The sequence below is a fragment of the Anser brachyrhynchus genome (genome assembly GCF_964034855.1).
Source record: "Anser brachyrhynchus genome assembly, chromosome: 1".
Lineage (NCBI taxonomy): Eukaryota > Metazoa > Chordata > Aves > Anseriformes > Anatidae > Anser > Anser brachyrhynchus.
The window spans coordinates 37,196,214-37,218,690 of record NC_137694.1 but is presented as its reverse complement, the minus strand read 5'-3'; the positions used below and the strand labels follow the sequence as shown (position 1 = coordinate 37,218,690).

The following is a 22,477-nucleotide window of genomic DNA, read 5'->3' as shown; positions in this document are numbered from 1 at the left end:
ATGATGCTCTCGCAGAAGGCCTTTCTCTGAGACTCTTCTTTCTCTACCAGTACTTCCCATATCCTCCTCATGTGATTTCTCTTCTGCCTTTCCTCTCTCTACTCAGAGTAATTGATTGCCTTGTAGAAAAGTCAGGATGCCAACTATCTGATAGTTGGGCAGATTTGAGAGTGGTATTGCCGTGATAAGAAGTATTGGTCTTCTGCAGCATAGCTCTGTTAACCAGGTGGCCATGGTCCACATGCGCTTCTTCCTCCAGGATTTGGGGTCCTGATTCTTCTCCAAAACTGCTCCTGTCACTGCAGTCCGGAATATTCACTGGAGATACGGGGAAGTGATGTTATACAAATGAGGAGACAAGTGGAGGAGGGCCATTCGGCTGGGTGTTGCCATCTGGCACGTCAAAGGCTAAAGCTGTAGGGTGATGATTTCTGGATCTCTCCACGCTTGCCGAAAAATCTACTGTACGCTGACTGCTCTCAGCTAGCTCTTTCTGGCTGGAGAAACAATATAAGGATCTCCTAATCTACTTTAGGCAACAGCAGCAGGGCTAAATCAGTTTAAACCGTCTAAGCTAACTTGGTAGATTTTGCATAAAAGTGGATTAGCAAGTGCTGAAACTACTGCTTTGCCAGCAGAGCTCCACAGATGATAACCACATGCAAAGGGACAGCTCGGCAGCTGGCAGCAAGAAGGCACAGCCCTCTCCGAGTCTTACCCTTCTCAGCTGCGGTGACTCTGCAGCAGGAGGGCAAAGCAGTCAGACCCTCATCCAGCTCTTCCTCCACCAGTGAGATCTTCCCCAAATGCCAGCCTTTATCGTGAGTGATACGTGAATCAGAAAGAGCCGAGTTTGCTTTTCATACTGCAGACTGGAGCTTTGAGAAATAAACAAAAACAAATCTGTTTTTTAACTTGTTAACTGAACAGTTTTGATTTGAAAATCACTGACAAACGTGGGACCCCACAATGAAATGTTTACAGTGCTGTTTCAGAGAGGAACTGCACTTTGAAATTAAGTGAAAGTATACGGGAAGTTTGCACAGAAGGGCATGTGTAGGGGTAGAGAATTAAAGCATGATGGAGCCATCGGTAGTCAGGGTTTAGGGAAAAAACTGGTATTCATATTCCTCATGTTTCTTCTCAATTGACAAGATGATCCCTTCCATTTGTGGTTATTGGTCTAGCTTTTGTCTTGATTTCCCTGTATTCTCAATTTGCCAGCTTTGGCTTTGTGTTATTTTCCTTTATAAATAGTACTAGTGAACTGTGCAGCTCTGCATAATTTATTGTGAAATGGATAAAGAAAATGATTTCTTTATGTTTTTCTTCTGTTTATTTTTTCTTGTGCTAACATGTGCAGTGTGTTTCATTCAAACCGATGTATTATTGAGCATGGACTCGGTAATTGTATCTTAATTTGATGGAGAAGTGCTTAATTTTCCTGCCACTCTTTTTTTTTTTTTCCTATTTAATTTTCACTTGGAACAGCAGACACTGCTTTCTATAACATAAATGAAGAAAGCAAGCTTCTATAATTTGACACTCAAAATTACTTTTTTAATAGAATCTGTCTTATTTGTCTACTTTTGGCAAATCCCAAATATGACAAAGAGGAAGCTACTCTTCTGGGATTGCACTCATATTTATAGTCAGACCTCTTGTTTTTATCTGTGTAAGACTCATTTGCTTCTCAGTTCACTGGTTGTTACAGACAATAAAGAAAACAGTTAAAGGCAACGTGATTTTTATTTCTAAATTTAAAAGTTATAAACTACAGAAAATTGGAAAAACCCAAGTAACAATACAGAGGCAGAAGTAATCTGAAGCACATTCGGTAGGCTGTAGAAGTACAGAAATCAGCAACATCAAGAGACACTTTGTGGAGATAGTTGGCAGTAAATGAGATACAAATCTATTGTGTGCTATGACAGCAAAACTCCCTTTGCAACTTCAGTTTGCATTTAAAGAGGCAGCATAGAGGAGCAGAGGAAGTAATTCCTTCCTTGTATGATCACACCTGCAATATCACTTTTGTACTCTGGGCAAGGGATTAACAGAAAGCTGTGGTCAAACAGGAGAATTGTTCAGAGCGGAGAGCATCAGAAGAGGGAAGCTGGTGTGGGGAGGAGGATGCGCAGCCAGGTAGCCTGGAGGTGCATGGGGCTGGTTTGGGGGCAACACTAGCAGCTGGCACAGGCTTAGAGCTTGATGGAGAAGAAAACCAGGAGAAATTTCCCTGAGAGCAAGTGGTATTAGCTTGCTGACCGCTCTCCCTTGGGAAGTGGCAGAAACCTCGTTGTTTGGAGCATGTGAAACTAGTCTAAACAAGGCTGTAATAAATGTTTGCTGGAGAACAACTCTCGCTGGCAGGGAATGCAGGATGACCTAATGGGTCTTTTCCATCTCTAGGGTCTATAAATAACAACAGATGATGAAGAAAAAAAAAAAAAGAAAGAAAAAAAAAAAAGGTGTGACGCTTACGTGTTTTTTTACACACGCATTTTTTGGAAAGCAAATCACTTTCCTGTAACACAGAAAAAGCAATCTGAAATCACCCAGAGCCATTTATTGAACCTTTCCTAACACCGTTTCTCCAAAATGTGTTAGTAATGGGCACGCAGGGTGGGTGAAAGGGTGAAACAGGCTGGACGATGCCCGATGGAGTCCCACCACGTGTGGACTCGGCCGGGGCTTCATAGCGGAGGCCGTGTGGCCTGGAGGCCTCCAGAGAAGCCCTCCCCTTGCCTCCACCACCAAGGTGGGGAAGGCCAGGGCACCGTGGCTGCTTCATGGGGCCCACAGACCTGGTGCTCACCGAGGGGTCTGCCGGCAAGGCCTCTCTGAGGGCAGGGCGAGGCGGGTTCTCCGCTGCAAGGCAGCCGCCCTGGCCCCTGAGCCAAGCTAGCACCAGCCCCCTGTTTAAACTGTTTATGTTATCTGTCTCCTTGTGACTGACAGAGGTTAGGGAGCGCTTGCGGCCCCGCTGCAGGTCTGGGGCAGCGATAACATCCGGCAGAGGGGTGATGACAAGTGTGTGCTGGGGGCCACAGCCCGCTCCACCCGTGCGGCTGGGCCCGGAAAGGTGTTTGCGCATGGCATCCAGAGGGGTGGGAGAGCATCTGCCTGGGCAATCCAGCCCCACCTGGCCCGTCTTTCTTCCCCGTTGTGTCTGAGCACACCCTACAGCTTCGGGCACAGCTGTCCTGGCACAAAGAGGAGCCCGTCCCACCTCAGCGGCCCTGGTGTCTCCTTGGCCTCATCCTCCTCTGGTACACCGCAGCAGGGGGACCAGGGTTGTTCAGTGCACGTTATCAACCTGGGCTGAGCAATATGCTTAGATATAGCCTCCCCTCAAATCTACTTTTTGTCCTGTCGGTCACCCCAAAAACAAAGAAGAAAGGAAAAAAAAAAGGCACATCTATTTTAAAACCATCTCACAGGACAGCAGATAAGAGCGCTGCACTTGCAGACTTGCTCTTTCCTTTTCACAAGGCTTCCTCTCCTCCCTTGCCTGTCGCAGTAATCCCGCAGGGCTGTTTTGTTTGGTTTGCGTGTTTTGTTTGGATTGGAAAATTCCCATTAGTTGTAGCTCAAAAATTGTGGCAGGAAAACTAGAAAGTGAAACCAGCCAGATACATAAGTAAAAATGAATGGTCGGCTTTTGTTATTTTTCCTTCTATTTCAGACAGAGCAGATGTCTCTCTTTTCTGCTTGTCCCAGAGCCGACGCTCCTCACTCAGGCTTCGTCCCTGCAGCCCATGGAGGATGCTCTGCCTGCCTGTTTTGCAGTGATGCTCCTGGGGTTCAGGAATGTGAGGAGAAGTGAGAGGGTGACTGGTGTGAGAAAGGGACCTGTACCTCTGCAGGGGACCAGGTGGGCAGGCAGGGGGACAGGGACAGGACAGCAGCAGTGTCCCATGCTGAGCCTGAGCTGCTGCAGCCATTTCCTCTGCCTGCCTTCCTGGGAGGATGGCTTCTCTGCTCCTAATACCCCGCTTCACATCCCCTTTTCTGGACAGATTTCTGGGCCCCGGGGCTGCCTACCCTTGGTCCCCTTCACGAGGGGGTTGGAAGAAGGGACAGGGTCTCTGCCTGCAGCCCCTGCTGTGCTCGTAGGGCTGTGCAACCCCAGTATGTTTGAGAAAGCATAATAAAACATAGGGCAGTGCTGAGCCACAACCGTCTTTGATTCATACTCAGTAACCACATGAGAGGATCCCATGCTTATAAAACTAAACTGCTTCAGCATTAAGAGAAATATTTATGAAGATACTGCCAGCACAGCTGACCTGCTAGTCTTCTGCAAACAGGCTGATTTCCTGATGTCTCCTCCCTCCCGCAACCTTCCTTTTTCTGCCAGGTTGTTACATCTCTCTTATATTAGCGTTCTTCTGTTGTGTCTTCTCTGGGACCAGACAGGGCCTGTCCTTCACCCACTGCATGCCACTGGTCCCCAGTCCCAGCCCCACAAGCCTCTGCCATGCTGCTTGGTCACAATGGGTTCATTCTGCTTTCGTTTTCCCACTTAGCTCTGCCATAGTTTTATGTCATGCATTTCTCCTACCTCTTCTGCACCAGGGTGGGAGATGGCAGGGACCATCTGTAAATCTGCCCTTCTGTATATGTTCAAATCTGCTGACTGCCAGTGGGACCCTCCATTTGGTTTTGGTTTTGTCTCCAGTGTAGCCCTGAATCTATAGCTACTTCACCAGCTCTGCGTCCTGCTGCTCCTCTGACATTGCACTGTGTAGTGGTTTGGGTTTTGTGTGTGTGGTTTTATTATTATTATTATTATTATTATTATTATTATTATTATTATTATTATTATTATTATTATTATTATTATTATTTTAGGCATTTGTGCCTGATCTACTACAGTGTACTGTCATCTCAGTACTCCTCTGCTGCTGAGTTTGGCATCTTTCTAACTGCTGCCAAGAAATGTCCATAGTTTTGAGGCCACCAAAACCCACCTGCTTGGAAGCTGTGCATTTGTTTTCTAGCCCGTCAAAGCCTGTGCTAGCGTCTTCTTCTAGGGCATGCTGTGGTGGGCAGACTTCACCAGCTCTTTCCTAATATGCTCTTGCCTCGAGCTTCTGAACATCACTGTGCTCAGCTTTGCTTTGATTGACTCCAGTGGCTTTCAAGGTGCCTCAGAGAAAATACCTCACATGCTCTGATTCTCATTCAGGGCAACAATTATGTTATACCCTTGGCAATGTCCAGGTATGCTAGATTGTACAAAGTGTTCCTTAACTTTCCACATCAGAATGCTTGTCTGAATGCCCTCCAGGGAGCTCCCCTGCCAGCGATAGAGGAAATAGTCTTTGGTGACCAGGGAGTGATTTTCCAGCATTTTCTCAGGGCTTGACTGGGATTTAATGACTCAGTGGAGTTTCCCACAGCTGTTTGTGCTGTAAACATCTCCCTGTGCATTGTGAGCTTTGTCACACCGGACCGGCAGACCCACCCCAAGGTTCACCTCCAGCATGGTTCTCCCTTTGGCCTGAAGTTCTCAGCATTTCTCCCTATAACCCTTGTTGCTGACGCCTTTTCTTCCCAGATGTTGCCCTCAGATCCTGCCTCTTCATCTCAGGCCCTTCCTTACCCACCTGGCGACTTCCTTACACTCAAACTTTTACTTTCTTGCACTCCAGAGAGAGGCATGACCACATTTTGCATCATGTGGCTTTAGGCATCTGAGCTCTAGAAGGTAGAAGCTTTCATGGGTGCCTCCCTTGCATTATCCTGTGCGGTGGTATTTTTTATTTTTGTATTTTTACCTCTGGGCTGTTTCAAGGAAGCAGGAATGCTAGGGCCCTCACTGTCATGTTTTCCTCCTGTTCTTTTCTGAAATATTTAGGCATAGCCACGGGGATGCTGAAGGAGCAGTGTTCATAACAGATGGGTGCATGTATACATATGCATATGCATACACATGTATGTGCATGCGTACTAGCCCAGGCACCAGCGAAGAGGTACAGTGAAGCTAACACACGGTACTTGGTTCTTTGGAAGTGCCAAAAGCCCCACTGTGGTTGCTCAGAGCCAGGAACTTTTTGGTTGTCCTTTTGACATTTTATACTCTGTGGCTGGAAGAGGACATGGAGGCTGGCAGAGCATTTGCCAATAATTTTTCTAAATGATAATTATAACAATATTGAGAGAAAGTGGCTAATAGTTTTGGGCTCTAAGCAGCACATAGATGAACTGAACCTTACGAAATAAATGGGTAATAGCAGTGGTGTATGTTGGTGGACAAGGACCATCTCTCTTAATTTTGCAGTGAGATAATGCAAAGAATATTCATTGTCGCATTCAAAACCATTTTCTAAGACTGAATACTGGAAGCATCCCACTCATGACAGTCACACATATGGGTCTCTCTGCAGAATAATAATTCTGAAGAAGATTTACACGATCTCTCAGATCTCAGAGAGCATTCCGGTGCCTGCTCAGTGTTTTACAGTCTCCCTCATGCTTTGCAGTTTACTCTTGCAGGGGTTTTAGCACAGGGTATTAATGTATACCCTTTTCCTACCCTTCTCTGAATGGGGGCTCTGTGCTCCTTTGGGGCATACAGCCCTACTTTGGAGAGACCAGCTGGGACCTGAAGCATTTCAAAGGTGAATTCCTTAATTAGATGTGTCCAGAAATGCCTAGTAAAGGGGTCCAAACTCCAAGCAATGTTTTTAGTTACTGCTAAACAAAGGATCAATCATAAAGAACCACCAAAGAGAAGATGCGTAACATTTGTGTTATGCAGCCTTCAGGATGTTGTAATGACAGCTCTGCAGCTTGCCCTGCAAAGCCTCACCGTGCACATTGCAGGCAGTGCTCACGTCTCTAACACCACCAGCAAAGCTCTGAGCAATGCTGCGGGGGCCGAGTTTCACCCCTTACCTTCAGTCTTAGAGTGTTGCTAATCACAGAGAAACAGGCCGAAAGTACAGGCAATTTTTTTTTTTCTGCAAAATAAAATTATGGCCCTTTCGCAGGAGGCCCCAGAAGACCAGAGAAATTGGTTTCCATGGCATTGTGTGGGCTTCTACGCGATGGAAGCCACACATATCTTTTGCTGACTTGTGCCCCAAGAGATTATGGTTTGGAATGTAAAATCGTTGACAGTAATATACATTGAACAATCATTTTTTATTAGGAGGTTGAATGGTAGCGGTTAACAAATTAATCAGGGAACAGGGATACAAACATATGCCTTTATAGCTTATGGCATGGGTAGAGCCCTTATTTTCTCCATTTAGTTGGTCTGCGTGTTTTAAAAGGAGTAAGTTATATGCTCATCATTTTTCTTGTTGTCCAAGATCCCAGCAACAAAACAGTAGGGAACTCCCATTACACATTTCGGCTCAAAAAGTATTCTTTTCTGCTCTCTGTAAAATGCACAGGTCTAGTGGTCCAAGTTAAACATTACTGGAATTTCACCATAAGTCAAAAACAATATTAATTTTGAGCCCACATATTTTTCTTCTGGTAGGGTATAAAAGTTTAAAATAAGTACACGCTCCAGACAATCTGTAAATGGTAGAGAGCAATGGATAAAATGAGGAAAGGAAAACAAAACAACGCACACTTTTAACAGCAGAGCAGCAGCAATGTTGGGTGGTATGAACTTTTTTGGTATGATAGCAGGAATGAGACTTCCCCCCCTCTGCGGTCTGGTTCAAAGGGAAGTTAAGGCTGGCATCGTGCCGCTGAGCAGTGGTGGAAGATTTCTGTACCGTACAAATCTGTACTCAGGATTACTCCTCAGTGGGAAGTGAAGGGGCTGTTGCAGACTATTAGTGTGGCACTCTGAACTTGTGCATCCCATCCTCCCTCGCTGCACGGGAGACACTGCAGTGCTGTTTATCTGAAGCCTAAAGACTGCCACAGCCATCTTTTTCAAATTAAAATGGCAATGTAAAGTTTTGTAAATGTTAGTTCTCCTAATTGACAGTGGCTTGTATAATTAAAATGAAATCACTAATATTTTCTCTTGTTTTCTTTTTTATCACTGAAGTTCATTTTTCAGTAACTCAGACAAGGTCTTCATTTTTATGAAGACCCATGCTGACCTCTAAATATCTGATTTTTTTCAGTGAGTGTTTATGCCCATCTGGTTTGAATTTAGCATTCTTATGAGTCATTTCACTTTGATAGGAACACTATGCTATAGAAAACTTCTTTTAATATTTTAACATTTTAAATCAAACACTGCATAGTGCATTACCTAAGCCCTGCTACAGTTATGGAAATCCATGGGTTACTTTTCTTCATTGGACGTTGCGTTTGCTCTTTTTGCTAAATAAATGTTGCTCATACTCGAAAGGTCTACAATCCACATGTGTTCAAGTGTTTTACCATCTTTTGCTGCCACATCCTTTCCCAGACTTAATAACAGCCTTTTTGGAAACAGCCTCAGTAGAGGAAGGATGAGTGATTCTATAGGAAGTAAGGATGCTCAGCACTTCCTTACATCTGACATTTAACCCAGGCAAAAGCACTATATTTATTTTTCTATCAACACTGATTTTATTACTTATTATGCTCTTACTACATGCATTTCCTGATGTTAAAGATATAAGCAACTCTTTTGGGTTTTTCCTTTTAGCAGGGGGGAAGCTTTTAAATCGATATTTTGAGAAACGTTACGTGGTTTGCAAAAAAAAGAGAAGGAAAAAAGTTATAAGCAAGCCAATGGAAGTGCAATATTTTAGAGACCATTCTATTTCAAAATAAAATCTGAGTTTGCTGGTATGTTTTGTGAGTTATAACTGAATCGTACCATAAAATGGAATGGGTGAGTTCCAACTGGAAAACAAATGGAATATTTTAAAGTATTATTTGTTTGCATTAAGTAGAAATATGTTCTAACAAGTTCAGACTCCACTTCCTTTCTTGACTATTTAAATACATTCAAACCTTTAAGAAAATACAAAATAAAAAATTATGTGTTTTTTTTTTTTTTTCTGAGACACCCAACTAAAAGAAAATTGATTTCTGAGTGAGTATGAGTGAATTGCTTTAAACCAGATGAAAATTACAGTATGTGATTCAGGAAAAAGTAAAAAGGTTGTTTTTCCACAAACACAAAATGTTTAAGCACTCACTTGCTTTGAGCAAATGCTGAGCAATTTTAGAACCTATGTGTCCTCCCACATGTGTATGAATTAGACTCACACTTGAGTCTTTTCCTGGTTTATGGCCCAATAATTTCCTTCTTTGAAAGGTCTGGTTCTCCCCTCCCTGCTATCAGGCTAAGTTAGGATTCAAGTAATGAAAGCAGGGAATTAATTTTCAAATGACCTTTAGCAGAAAATTCATAGCCACAACATACTGGAGTTTCAAAAGGATTCAAAACATTCACTTTTTTATATCCATATGCTAGGGTATGTTTTATGTTGTCTAGGTAAGCAGAATTGCTTGCTTCTGACAAAGCCTGTTCACTGCAACAAAGCAAGTTTTTAAGTGCTGTGTGAATCAAAGTCATTATGTCTGTTTTATTTTTATTTCTTTTTTTAGATAGGATTTTTTTAAAAGGTTCATTAACAGGGGTTGAAATATAATCCCTTCATTTAAGCATTTACAATGTAGTTGGAAGATGAAGAATATTTTTGTAGTTCATGTTAGCCGTACTATCATGTGGAATAAAGAAAAAAAAAAAGATTTATTTTTAAGTACAGTTTAGAGGTGTACTGTTGTCTGACTAATGTCAGGTTACTATACTTTTAAAAAATATTTTATCTTCATCAGTCAGAAGTCCCTTACTAGAGACCCTACTAACAGAGGGTCTTTTGACCTCCCTCTCCAAAGACCATTTCTAATTCATTTAGCATGTTGCATTTTTCTTTTTTCCTTTTTTTTTTTCAGTGTAAATAATGGAAAACTTTAAACTTTTGAAGAAGTTTGGGTATATTATAACATTAAATTATAATTTTGCCAATTTTCAGTAATATTTTTTTCACGGATTGCTGAACTTTGTTTGCAAAGCTAAAAAAATCACTCATTTACTCAGTATATGTATTTTTTGATGACTTTTGTTTCATGAGAAGAGTACTAGCTAATAAAAGACATCAGTAACATCTGTCATGTAGTGACATCCATGTATGTTCTCTGCTTTTTTACTTGTGAGGTATAGTGAGATCTAGCAGAGAGACCGCACTTATCTGTGTGCAAATTATGAGGCTGTTAAGCAAAACACATTTTGAACGTCTGACATTATTTTCTAAATACCTGCAGGTAGGCAGTCTGTTCCTTTTGGACACAGAAGTACACAATCGTACCTAAAAATTATTCACAATTAGTGTGGCATTAAATATATCCCTATAGAAAATCATTCTATTGTTGACTTTCTATTTACTTTCCAGTGTATGAAAATAGAAACAGTCTAGGCTTGCAGATCAAGCACTGATTGGAAATGCTCAGGAGTGGGCTCAGCTCCTGATTCTGCTAAATATCTCCAGTGCCACAGTGCTAGCTATCCGGGATGCAGGTATGCCTGCAGACATCTGCATGCACCAAACCCTTTTTGCATCTACTTTATGAGACTGAGAGGCTTTAGTCAAACCGGGCAGAAATGCTAGCCTCATACTACTGCTGGACACTGATCCAAGCATGCTCTGCCCCGTCGGTGCAAATGTGGAAGACATTCCCCATTCACCAGCATCAGCATCTGCTGGATGAAGGCAGCAGAGGAAGACCACAGATAAATTTGTCAGTGCTGGCCCTCCACAGCCCTTAGTCTCCTGGGTCTCAGTCACTCCCCCAAAACCAGCTGGTCCTTGAACACAGTGTCGGTTTATTGAAGCTGAGGTTGCCTACAGGTTATGTTATTAAATTTGGTTGAAATTGGCCAAAAGTTGTTTGCAGGGGGACTGACAGGCTGAAGGACAGTGTGGTTGCATAAGCCTAGTTCCCTAAGGAAGCTGGGTTAAAAAGCAGGGTGATAGTACTTCCCGACCACATGAGGATGTTATGAGAATAAATGCATTTCTGGTTGTGAGGTGCTGAGGTGCTGCAGTGGTGGAGACAATGCAAATTCCTAGACAACTGGATTAATTTTAGCATCCTTTCTTCCTCTTTGAAGTTGTGTATTACAAAGGGTTACTTATCAGCTATCTTTGGAGCCAGTGACTCTACTAGTACAGACTGTGTATGTGTAAGAAATATCAGCAATGGATGAGGTGGAAATATATTTAGATTTTGTCTGCTGAACTGCTAAATGTGTGTGTGGCAAAACACAAGAATTCCTGTTTATTTTTCCACGAGAAGAGTATGCTTAGATTACAGCACAAATTCCTTTCTCTAGAAAGTGCATCAACTGAAATCAATCAAATATACCTTTCATATTTTTAATTGTAGTGTATTTGCTTTCCTAGATTTTAAAAAAATGAAATAAATGTGTGTGTTTAGCAGTGGGAATCACTTTGCACTTCAAAACAGAAACAGGTTTGGACCTTGGCAGCTCACAACAGGTTGCTTTTTTTTTTTTTGAACAAAGAGGTAAGCAGCAGTACATCATTGAAGGCTAGGTTCAGAAACGAGCCTAAGCTCTTCCAACAGGAATCACAAAAATTTGAGAAGCTGCCCCAAGGCTGAGATCATCAGACTGTGGTTACCCAAGTGCACAACATGTGGGGCTAAGCCCCTCATCATTCTTCCCTGTGCTGGGGGCACACTCTGCTCTGCCCTTGCTGGGGCAGCCCCCTTTTTTCCCCCTCTTTTGCATAACAAGGGTAGAAATTATGACCAGGAGAACGAGCTGGTACATCTTTGTGCTCCTCAGGAGGAGGAAACCAGATATCTGCTCCAGCATATTTTTATGCATCCTACCTAATGGCTTCTCCATGCACAGAGGGGCAGGAGTCTAGGGACCTCCAGTCAGACAGGGAAATTGGGTTTGGGTCTCCCACGTGATGGACGAGTGCTTCTGCCACTGCATTGTTGTATATATTAAAAAAAAAAAAAAAAAAAAAAAACAAGAAACAAACAAACACAACTGCCCTTGCTGGCTGCCTTTGAAGGGCATAAAAAAGGCAGAGTTGCTCTGCTTTTCTAGGAGAGAGGTTAGCCTCCAAGCTCAGAAGAGAGGGAGCCATGGGACACACCTCTTAAACCCTTTTTCTCCTCAAAGTGCAGTTCTTTTTTTTTTTTTTTTTTTTTTAAATGGAGCACCTCCAAAATCCTCTAATTCCCCCCACACGCTGGAGCTCAGCACCCAGGGAAAGGGTCTAGACTCCTGTATCCACAACAGGCATCTCAAATTAGGTGGTGCGAGCCCTGGCACGCGGTGATTTGGCCCTGAAATGTCTGTGTTTGTTTAAAGAGCTATATGCTGAGCCAGGTCAGTGCCTATTGCATTAGTCATAACAAGCTTTCAAGATTATAAATGGGTAAAGTGCTGAGTAACTTGTGATTCAGCCTTATTATGATTTCTAAGTACATATTACTAATACACTCCCGGCTATTACACTACTTCCCTCCAGTTCTCCACCTACACGCGCTCCCCACACAAAGCCAGAGCTGTGAAAGCTCCATTTATTTTCGGTAGCTGGTAGGAAACGTGGAGCTTGCTCATCCTCCACTCAGAATTTCTACCATCATCAAAAACTCCCTTATTTTAAACTGTTTACTCTGTACTGAGATGTTTTCCTTTGAAAACAGCAGTGACAGAGACCAGCCAGTTTCAGGCAAAGCTGCAGGTTCTGTATCTCCGTATGTGGTAATCAGTATTTTTTGCCTTTGTATTTGCCATGATTTATCCATGGGATTTTTTAAGGAAGAGTGAAAATTGAGCCATCAGGTGGTTTCTGTGGTAGAAGCTTGAATGCTTTATATAAAAAAAGACGACTTTGTTTCTTTTGGCATTATCTTAGATGAAGTTAATGGTGGGTGGAGGCTTCCCGGGAAGGAAATGTGTAGGGGTAAAAAATGAATTGTGGTGGGCCGCCACCCTGTAGGGCCTTGGTGGAAACCCTGAATAATTATCTGAACGTTTCAGGTTATGGAAGTTTGGGTCCTCAACCAGACTTCAGCAGAGCAGAGAGCTGCAGAAAAGCCTGTCTGTGCACCTTTCAGTTCAGTAGAAGAACACAGGCCAGTTCTCCCCTAAAAAAGGCAGACCCTTACTCACTAGAATAGTATTTGATCAACATTACTGAATGGAGACATCTGTTATGCCAAGAAAAGTTTCTTCTGAAAAAAAAAAGAAAGATTATTTGTGTGGTAAAAGTCTTCAGACTCGAAGGGCTGGGAGAGCATGGGGGCAGGGATGCCAGGTTCAAAGCGGTTCCCAGTGCCACCTTCATGCTTCTTTTCCTTGGACAGGGCTGTGGCGGGACCCAAACGTGGAAGACAGAGCCCTGTGGGTCCTGCAGTGGCTGGCTGGAAGAGAACAGCACCTCCAGCCCCCTACATGCCTTCTCCCTCTCTCTTTCCAGGGGCTCTCCGAGGACCCTGAAGTGACTAGGCCCCTAATTTAGGCACATCAGTTAAGCACCAGAATTAGAAGCGATGAATCTGGGACCTAACGCTCAGATTACATGCATGACAGCTTCCTCATAAGTTCCCCTCCCTATTCCCCAGCTCCACTGAACACCTCAGACCCCAAACTTTTCTGTTGTGGTCCCAGCTTGGGAACTCCTGCATGTGTCCAGAGATGGCTGCCAGTTAGGCATCATGCTGAAACATCAGTGCAATGTTGTGGATGAAGCTCTGGGCATGCTGCGGTGGACACCACAGCAGTTCCCCAGGCCAGGGGAAAGAGGAGGGCTGTGGGCTGCCCAGAGCAGAGCTGCAGCAATGAACCTGCTGACTGAGGACGTGGGAAATGCCAAAAGAGGGAGGAGAGCTTGAAACTTATCCTCATGCAGACATGCTGGCACCTCTCTTGGGGATGTGCTCCCACACGCCTGCAGAAGTGAGATTCATAAAGCAATATCAATTTTTAGGCATAAGCACAGTAATAATCATGGATTTATTTGGAAACACTGGTGTTGTTTTTCCTCTTTGGCAGCATGTCTCAGAGGCTTTCCCAGGAAGGAGGGAGATTTGTGCTCCAGGTGTTCCTTCATTTGAGGATCTTCAAACTTCAGCTGCTGTGGCCAGGTGAGTTCTTTTGCCACCAGTTTTGGGCTATTCTAGAGCAAAACACCCTGCTGAAAATGCACAGAGATATGTAAAGCTCATGGATCTGAAAGAAGATCTTGCTGAAGAGAATCTATTTCCTTAATCTTGCAGTTAAGGGCCTCTATTAGAAGTGGGGAATCCTGCCGATCTGCTGGGCCTTGCTTCCAGGGCTCTTAATGAACTTACTTCAGTCTGTTGATAAAGATAAAAACAACATGGAGAGCAGGGCCTGGGATGCACCCCCTTTCTTCCACCTCTTCCTGCTGCATCATTTCTACTGAGCTGCACCAGCACTGGCCTGAGGACACTGAGCAAAAACAGGCCCACTGGGAAAGGAGACACAGGGACACCTATTCTTCCCAAGGAGACCCACGGGATTCCCCAGACAGAGGGGACTCAAGGCCATATTACCTGTCTCCCAGCGTCCTGACCAGCAAAAGTATCACCAAGGATTTCAAGGATATCACCTTGAAAACTGAGGAACGTTTTCAAGTGTCTCACATGCAGTTGTGCTTTCTGATGTGAGGGCCATGCCTGGCAGTGATAGATTACTATTGTGCACTCCAACCTATAAGCAAAGGTGGCTTAGAATGGAGATAGGTCTCATGTCCTTGTCCATGATTTGTAACCACAGGTGAAAAGTGCTACCAGCCTTGCTGCGTACTGTCAGTATTATTATACCTCAAAAGAAGAATCCCATCAGCTGGGAAAGACCTTCCCAACGTCTGTTAAATGTAGACCAAAAAAAAGAAGACCCAAACAAAAATAAAAATTGCAGAAGAGCTTGGGGCAGTGACTCATTTGGAGTAAATCCATGCATACCTTGAAGGCGTTTGTGGTGTTGCTCCAGCACACAACCACCAGCGAGCTGTGGGTGGGAGTGCATGGTGCAAGCCAGGATAAGCAGAGGGTGGTGCCCGAACCCAGTGTATCGGCAGGTACATCTTTCAGATGACATCAGTTACTTCTGTAAGGTAGGTGGACGGAAATGACTGTTATTTCCTGTGAAGAATGACCAGAAGAGCTTTCCATTTTCTAATTTTCATTTCACTTTCTTTAAATATTTGGATGTTTTCCTGTGATGCCTTGTAGCTCCCATTATAATGCTGTTCTGAACAGAGACCTGTGTGAGTCACAGCGATGCCAAATTTAGAGCTCATCCTGGAAATGCCCAAACTCCTCCTTTTACTCTTTCTCCCAGTCCTGTGAGCACTACACAAGCTTCCTCCAGATTTTATCCTGAGGTCCTCACCATACCACCTGACCTCCTCTTTGTGGTGAAATCTAGTTATTACAAAACATCTTGACCTCCAAGAGGTTAAGCAGGCAAGCTTACATTAAATCCAGAGACATTTGGGTAAGCGCTTTCTGACAAAAACAGTTTTACGTATTTGCAGTTCAAGGTCTGGTTCGAAGTGCAGCTCAGAGAAAACAGAAAGGCAAGAAATTCACATTTAGAAGTCAAAAGTTCACAATCAGGTTAAAGGTACGGAAGGGAAAATAATGTTAATGGTCTTAAGCATGATTGTCTAAGGAATGTTCTCTGCCAGAACTGGTTGTGTGCCTGCGTGGTACAATTTGACAATTTAAAATTTGTGTCTGTAATTGTATGAGGTTATTTTTTGCATTACAGGAGTGATCACAGGGCATCTTTGGAACTATCTATGATAACGAAATAAACATTTGTCCTTGTGCTCTTCCAGGAGTGTGGCCAGAGCAACTGCAGGAATAGGGTACCCCAGGTCTTCAGAAAAGCTGTCTGTAGCCTGCTCTCTTCCCTCTGCTTTTCTGGAGGACATACAACAAGGCTCATGTTGTAGACTGCAGCTTCAGCTGGAAGTGTCCTTTCTATAGATGCATTTTTTTAAGGTTTTGTTATCCTTATCTGCAAAATAATCAGAATTACAGACAACTTACAGACTGTGTATTCAGCTGGGCACCTACAGCTCATCCTGAAGATAAGCTATATCCATCAGAGGGATTTGAGGCTCAGCCCTGCTAATTGTGTTGCTCTTTTATCTTGCTACTTTATTTCTTCCAGCTTTTTTTCTCTATGGTAAAAATCATTACAGCATTTTTTGGACTAGTGCAGAGGTCACGGATCTATTTTTTTCCCACTCTGGTGTTACACCTATAATGTAAAAGGAAGTGCAGTCTTGTTTGAATTACCATTGTGTTGCATTTGGATGCTGTTGTGTCTGGTGGTCAAAGCAGTGGGAAAAGTAGCTCATAATCTGTGAAACACATGAACTACATTCCTGCGACATTTAGAAATACTTGGCAGAGAGAGAGTGTTGACTGAAAGGGAGCAAGGCATGGTTACCTTCCCTTGTAGTTTGCTTCATGCTATGGTGGCTAAGAATGCTGTTGCGTAGCAATTTTTAATTGAATTACTAATAGGCTAAGAGGCCAATTCCTTTATTTATTTATTTATGTGTTTTCTGCAGAGAGGACACATTCATCACCACATGCCTCTGCTAATTTCCCAGCAAGTAATTGACAACATTTTCAAGGGAACTTCGTGAAGCTCACTGCAGGTAAAGATGCCTGATCCTTTACTAGAAATACCTTGACTGGGCCTTCAGCTTTTATTACCCATTACAATGTTTATCCTTCAGGAGATCAATTGCTTGCATTGAAAAATGTGGCAATATAATAATACTTCAGCTATAAACATCTTTTTTCCTTGCTGAGGAAGAGAAGAAAACACATTCTATACTGAGCCCCATTAAGACAGTTTGGAACATTTTGTCACTTTGTCATACTCTCACCTATCCAAGTCTTGGTCAGTTTACTTAGCCAGAATTGCTTCCTTTGCATGGAGGGTATCAAAGGAAACCTTGAACCCTCAAAGATCTCCCACCATGCCATACGATGTGATGGGATACTTCCTTATATCATGCCACAGAAACAAGTCTGGCAAGCTGCTGTAGAAAGTTCTGGTTATTTTAGGCATGTTGATCAAAACAAACAAACAAAAACACACAAAGCCATCATTATGATCTGGTGTCTAGGGAAGCCCTGTGCCAAATATTTTGTGATATGGCTAGAGCATGGGAGACGTGAGCTATCTGCAGCATCTCACCCAGGAACTAGGCTTTCCCTGCTGTGGTACCCAAGGCTGCAGTAGCAGTGGGTTGTTCCTGATGTTTTCCAAACTAAGGCAGTGTCTGTCTTCTGGTTCAGAAACACATATGCTGCATGTGTCTCAAAGTGGACTCAGGAAGCTGAATGTTCATTCTTCTATCAGAACGCCACACTCGTTTCCAACCCACTACTTATATATGATATTAATGTGTGTGTATATGAAGGTGATAGCTATATCATATAAAAATTAAGTTATAATAGGTATATGATAGGTATAGTATCTGGGTCCTTGTGAAAGGCAGAAACAGAAAACCTCAGCACTTTGCTTATTCCTGTGGGACACACTTTCAAAACAGGTTTTCATGTTTCCACGTCCTTTGAAATAGTGAAACTTGCTCCTCAGCCGCACAACAACCAGAAGTCTTCAGGGCGTCAGCTGGCATTGCAGACCCAGTTTGCCTCTTGACAGTGGCCCCTGTGCCCACAGGCTGACAGATGTTATCATGCAGGGTGAGACAGAGGCTTGATGTGAAGGTTGGGATGATGCCAGGACAGGTGACGAGGTGTGCAGGTGCTGAGCTGGCAGTGGGATGGAGAGGGAAGGCACAAGGGCTACAGGCTTCAGCCTTTCCTCGCCTACTGACACACCAACTACCCACAGTAGCTTTGTGTTTTCAGACAAAAAAAAGCCTTTTTTTTGCCTTTTGAACTGTCCTTAAGGATAACTATTGTTAAGTAACAAACTAGTAATTTCACGATGTACATTACTGTACACATTCAATGCCACCTAAATTGTGCTAACCTGCTATAATAAAGCTGTATATCCTCAAGCAGACTGCCCTGTCTCAAGGCTCTGTACCCCTGGGCTTCAGGGGCCTGATCTGGTAACACAGGTGTGTTTAAGAGCATTTGTTACCGTGGATTAGCAGTTTTATCATAGTGTCCAGGAGCTCTGGCCGTGGAGCAGAGCCCTGTTGTACTCGGAGCTGCACAAATATGCTGGGATGTTGTCTTTATGCCTCAGCTTGATCAAAAAAAAAAAAAAAAAAAAGTGCCTGTGGGAGGAAGGTTTGTTTTGGCTGTAAACCAACATGTGCACAGTTTAATAACATACATCTATGTTCAGTGATTTCAGCTCTTATCTTTTAATTAGAAGCCATAGGACCGTAACCCAATTTTAAACAGCTTACAAGTGCAGATTTTATAGTCTTACCTTTTATTTTCTTTGTGCTGAGGTAAAGTAGTGAGAAAATCACTGTTAAAGAAAAAGCCCTTACTGTAACTACTATTCCTGAACAGATTTTAAGTTTTCCTAACACCTTTGAAGTTGCCATATCCAGGTCTCCCTTAATTAGTCCTGGGAACAGAATGACTTGACAAATGTGTGTTTTGCCAGTTTGGGAAGCTCTATCCTTATGAGGCCTTCAATTACATTAATTAATTAGTCTTATATAATTCAATTCACGCAGCTGAATAGACCTAATTAAAAATAAGTACATTTACAAGCTATCTTGTTACAACAGCATTAAGGGTAATGAGTTCATTAAGCCCCGTGCGGAGGCATTATCAGGCTCAGCATACAGGCTGCAACATGTTGAAGACACTCACAGCTGGGGAAAGGAGGCTCTGCCAGCAGAGATAGCCTATCTGCACCAAAAGCATTTGCTTCAAAGATCGTAGATAACACTGGAGGGCCTAACAACGGTGTATTTTTAAGATGTAAATATGAGTAGAGAGTGGGCACATAAGTTGCATTACACTCCTATTATGCCTTCTGTACTGGCTGATGGAAGCAAAGAAGTAAATCTAGGAGGTTACATCACTCCCTCTATTTCAAAAAAGTTTTCTGCTTGTAGATCAAGTACTACTAGTATAGGGGAGCCTCATTGTGCTTACTCACTAAAATAGTATCACAAACTGAAATAGCTACTGTGCACACTTGCAGTTCGTCTGAGTCCTCGTATTTGTGAGGTTAGTCCCAAAATGTTTGGCTGGTAACTTAAATAAATAAAGCGTGGCTTGCAACACTGTTGTGCTGCTCTGCTTTTAAAATTGTGAACTTTTGAAAAACCTCTTTTAGATCAAAATAACATAAAAAGCTTTATGGTAATACTGAAAACAGGATTTATTTTATGATATGCAGGACCGATAATTGATTCTTTAAAAGTTTGCTGTGTTTTCACATGATACATTAAAATGTTATGTGCTGAACTGGCAGACACAGGAAATTTTTAATATGCTGAAATAAAATGTGCTTAAATAACCCTCCACAATACTCTTGCATTCTTTGCTTTGCTTATATTGAGAACCAGCCGTCACTTTTAAGTTTTAATAAGTTTCATATGTTTTGCAGAGGAACTGTGTTTGGTTAATTCTAACCTTTAATTAGTAGCCTCTGGATTGGTGTATACCCCAGGCACGGGGATGTTATTAGTGTGAACTGAAAGCTATGTGTGTTACTCCATAACAGATCAAAACAAACCTTGTATGCTCTGACAGCATTAAACCCCACTGAGACCTGGTGCAGGATATGGTTTTCCACTTGCAAAAGAAAATTGTAATTCACAAGCCTTTGCCAGATGTTGTCCCCCCAATACTTCAGCTTCATTACATACCTACTGAGTAGGTGGTCACCTAAGGTAAAGCTAAGTGTGCCCTGTTAGAACATTTGCTAGACTAAATAATTTCTCCATTTTTTTTCTTTTTCATTTTTTTTCTTTTCTTTTTTTCCTTTAAAGAACAACAACAAATACAGAAAGGATGTGCTGGTAAATGTCTCTTTAATATTAATAGAATCCTATTCTTTTCTGAGAGGAATGCAGACCCATGCTCATGATCTCTTATAGAGGGAAGACTTAGAGGATTAAGGGAACCTGCTGAGGACTTAACTTCTGCTAAACAATACCATTATAGATGCACACTGTACAGCCAGTGCTGTAGCAGCACAAAAGTGTGATGCAAACAGAGTAAAGAGGGCAGAAGATCATTACAGAATACTTTTAAAATAGGGTGAAGAGGGTGTGTTTTGTTAAAGAAAAAGGTTTTCCTGGAAGCAAATACGCGTCACCTAAATGAGAGAATAAAATGTATGAATAGCTGCTCATTTCTGGCTTTTTGTTAGCATGTAGATAGTACAAACACGTACTGTGATCAGATTGCTGTGATTTTAGCTGGTCTGCAAATGTCTGCTGTATTACCTGTACAATATGAAGAAAACTATTTCACTTTTTTTTAGAAAAAAGTTGAAAGTTTGCATTGAAAGAAGAAACTTGAACTAAAAGTTGTGTTCAGCCTTTACCCAAATTTACCTTAGGAGCAGCTTTGGTGGCCCTGCCATGGTGTCTTTGCATACTCCACTGTAAAAACAAAAACACCACTTAGATGTCGTAAATGTTGTTGAAACTTTTGTGATCCAAAATTATAAGTGAGGCAGGATCGTGGACAAAAATTAAAATTAAAATAGTGCTCCTTAAATTGAAAACATGAAATAATTTTTAGACATAACTTCTTAAGCAATTTCATATAAATTCATGTAAGTAAAACGGGAGGTTTCAGTTTTAGGATACACAAATAGCTTTTGTTTGTTCCAATAGGTTTTATAAGCGTGGCAAGCAGCTATTGCAAGTGCATTTTATATGGTGAAAAGCATTAAGATAACTTTTAGAAATAAATTAAATTCTTTTCACTTCTGAAGTTTTTGAAAAGAATTAGATCAATATTTGGCTGAATGCTGCAAGTACATTACAGTATGACTATTTGGAGTCAGAGAAATCTTATCTGTTAGCAGGTTAGAAACCAGCCTGCGAACATCAGACATTCAGTGACATACTTACATGATCTATTTTTGACCGGGCTAATGTTGGCTGCATGATAAAGGGGCAGGTCCTGCCGACAGGTTGGCACAAGAAGCATGTTAAGTGCACATGCTGGTGGAGCTATCGAAGGCGTTGTGCACTCAGGTTTCCTTACAGGAGCAGCCCTGCAGAGCTGTGTCCGTAGGCAAGGGTGCTCTCCTGCAGGATCAGGCCTGCCTGAATGCAAATCGAATTGCTCTATTGATTGTTTTGATGCTTGCTTAAGTAATTTCTCCCGAACTGTATGGCAGCAATTATATTTCTTTCGTAAAAAGCATCGTGTAGCTTTTGTTCTGTCTACTGGCTTGTCTGTCAGGAAAGTCAACAGCCATCATGGAAGTGATTTAAAACTAGTCACACAGCAAGTCCTAGCTATTTTATTACAGTACACAGGGTGCAGTGTTGTTTCTTTGTCTAGGAATACCATGCCAGCATCTTGTTTTGAGAAATTACACCATATCTGTTTTTTCACACATCTTGTGTTCGCTTTATGTCCATGTAAACTAGGAAAAAATGTTTTCTCTCATCAGCAAGAGCAAATTACTTTTTTCTGAATCAGGCATTTAAGGGTTTCCAGAGCTAAATTTTGTGTGTGAACAAAGCAATAAAATTTGCAGGCCAACCTGAGCTAAGCCCTGATATTTGCAAATAAGCTTGAAAACCCAGGGTAGTTTTTCCCCTTGTTCTCACTGACTTCCCTTCCTCTTACTTTGTAATACATAGACTAAGGAAAACCTACCAAATTCTAATCTAACAGCCTCTGAAATGTGTGTCTGTCTGTACAGGTCAACACTGCAGGTCGTTTCTTTCATGCACATTATCTTCCTGAGATAAGACCTGGATTAATCTCTTCTTTAGGTGGGTGACTTTCAGTTCCTTGAGAGAAATCTGAACAGCATAAAAAAGGTTCTGGTCAAAATTGCAGATCAGCTGTAAGTTCACATCCAATTGCACAGGATTTCCTTTGGAGGAATGAATGAATGAGAGCCATTTTATTTGTCAATTACATTGTTTGCCTCCAGAGGATAATAGTCAAGCAAATTAATTAGTGAAAATAAGCCACAAAACCATCAAAACATTCAGGCAAAGCTTCACTCAAACTAACATGTTCAATGAAACAGAAACTTGGAGTGGCAGCTCAATGTTTTTACACTATTTGTTGATTCTACTGACAGCTTTAATCATTGCTGAGCTGACACTCCAGTGGTACAAATGAGTAAATAAAATGTCAGTTTTGCTTACGATGACATTGAACATAACTGTTCAACCTTGACAGGTCTATATTTGTAGGCAAGAGAATCACTTCTTTAGGTTTTCCGGCAAGAATAACACAGCTAAAATCTGCACAGACACCAGCTACTACATACATGGCCTGTAACCAATAAAAAACAGTGATTTTTATTTTC

General features: G+C 42.2%; 2 long non-coding RNA genes across 5 annotated transcripts in view; one reads left to right on the top strand and one right to left on the bottom strand.

Moving 5' to 3' along the window:
* Window positions 1–245: 245 nt before the first annotated feature.
* LOC308191499 overlaps window positions 246–22,477 on the top strand; it is a 48,614-nt gene continuing 26,382 nt past the window's right edge. The window contains exons 1-4 of one of the 4 annotated variants that reach the window (XR_013948065.1): window positions 246–821; window positions 14,018–14,109; window positions 16,578–16,667; window positions 21,857–21,929. This is a non-coding gene — a long non-coding RNA (uncharacterized lncRNA). Of the gene's footprint in view, window positions 822–12,672; window positions 12,705–14,017; window positions 14,110–16,577; window positions 16,668–21,856; window positions 21,930–22,477 lie in introns of those variants that run through there. The other 3 variants (XR_013948066.1, XR_013948067.1, XR_013948068.1) reach the window with 3 other exon arrangements.
* LOC308191515 lies at window positions 14,021–18,677 on the bottom strand. The gene is made up of 3 exons (XR_013948089.1): window positions 18,431–18,677; window positions 14,953–16,015; window positions 14,021–14,159 (listed from the first exon to the last, which is right to left on the bottom strand). It is a non-coding gene; the product is annotated as an uncharacterized lncRNA (long non-coding RNA).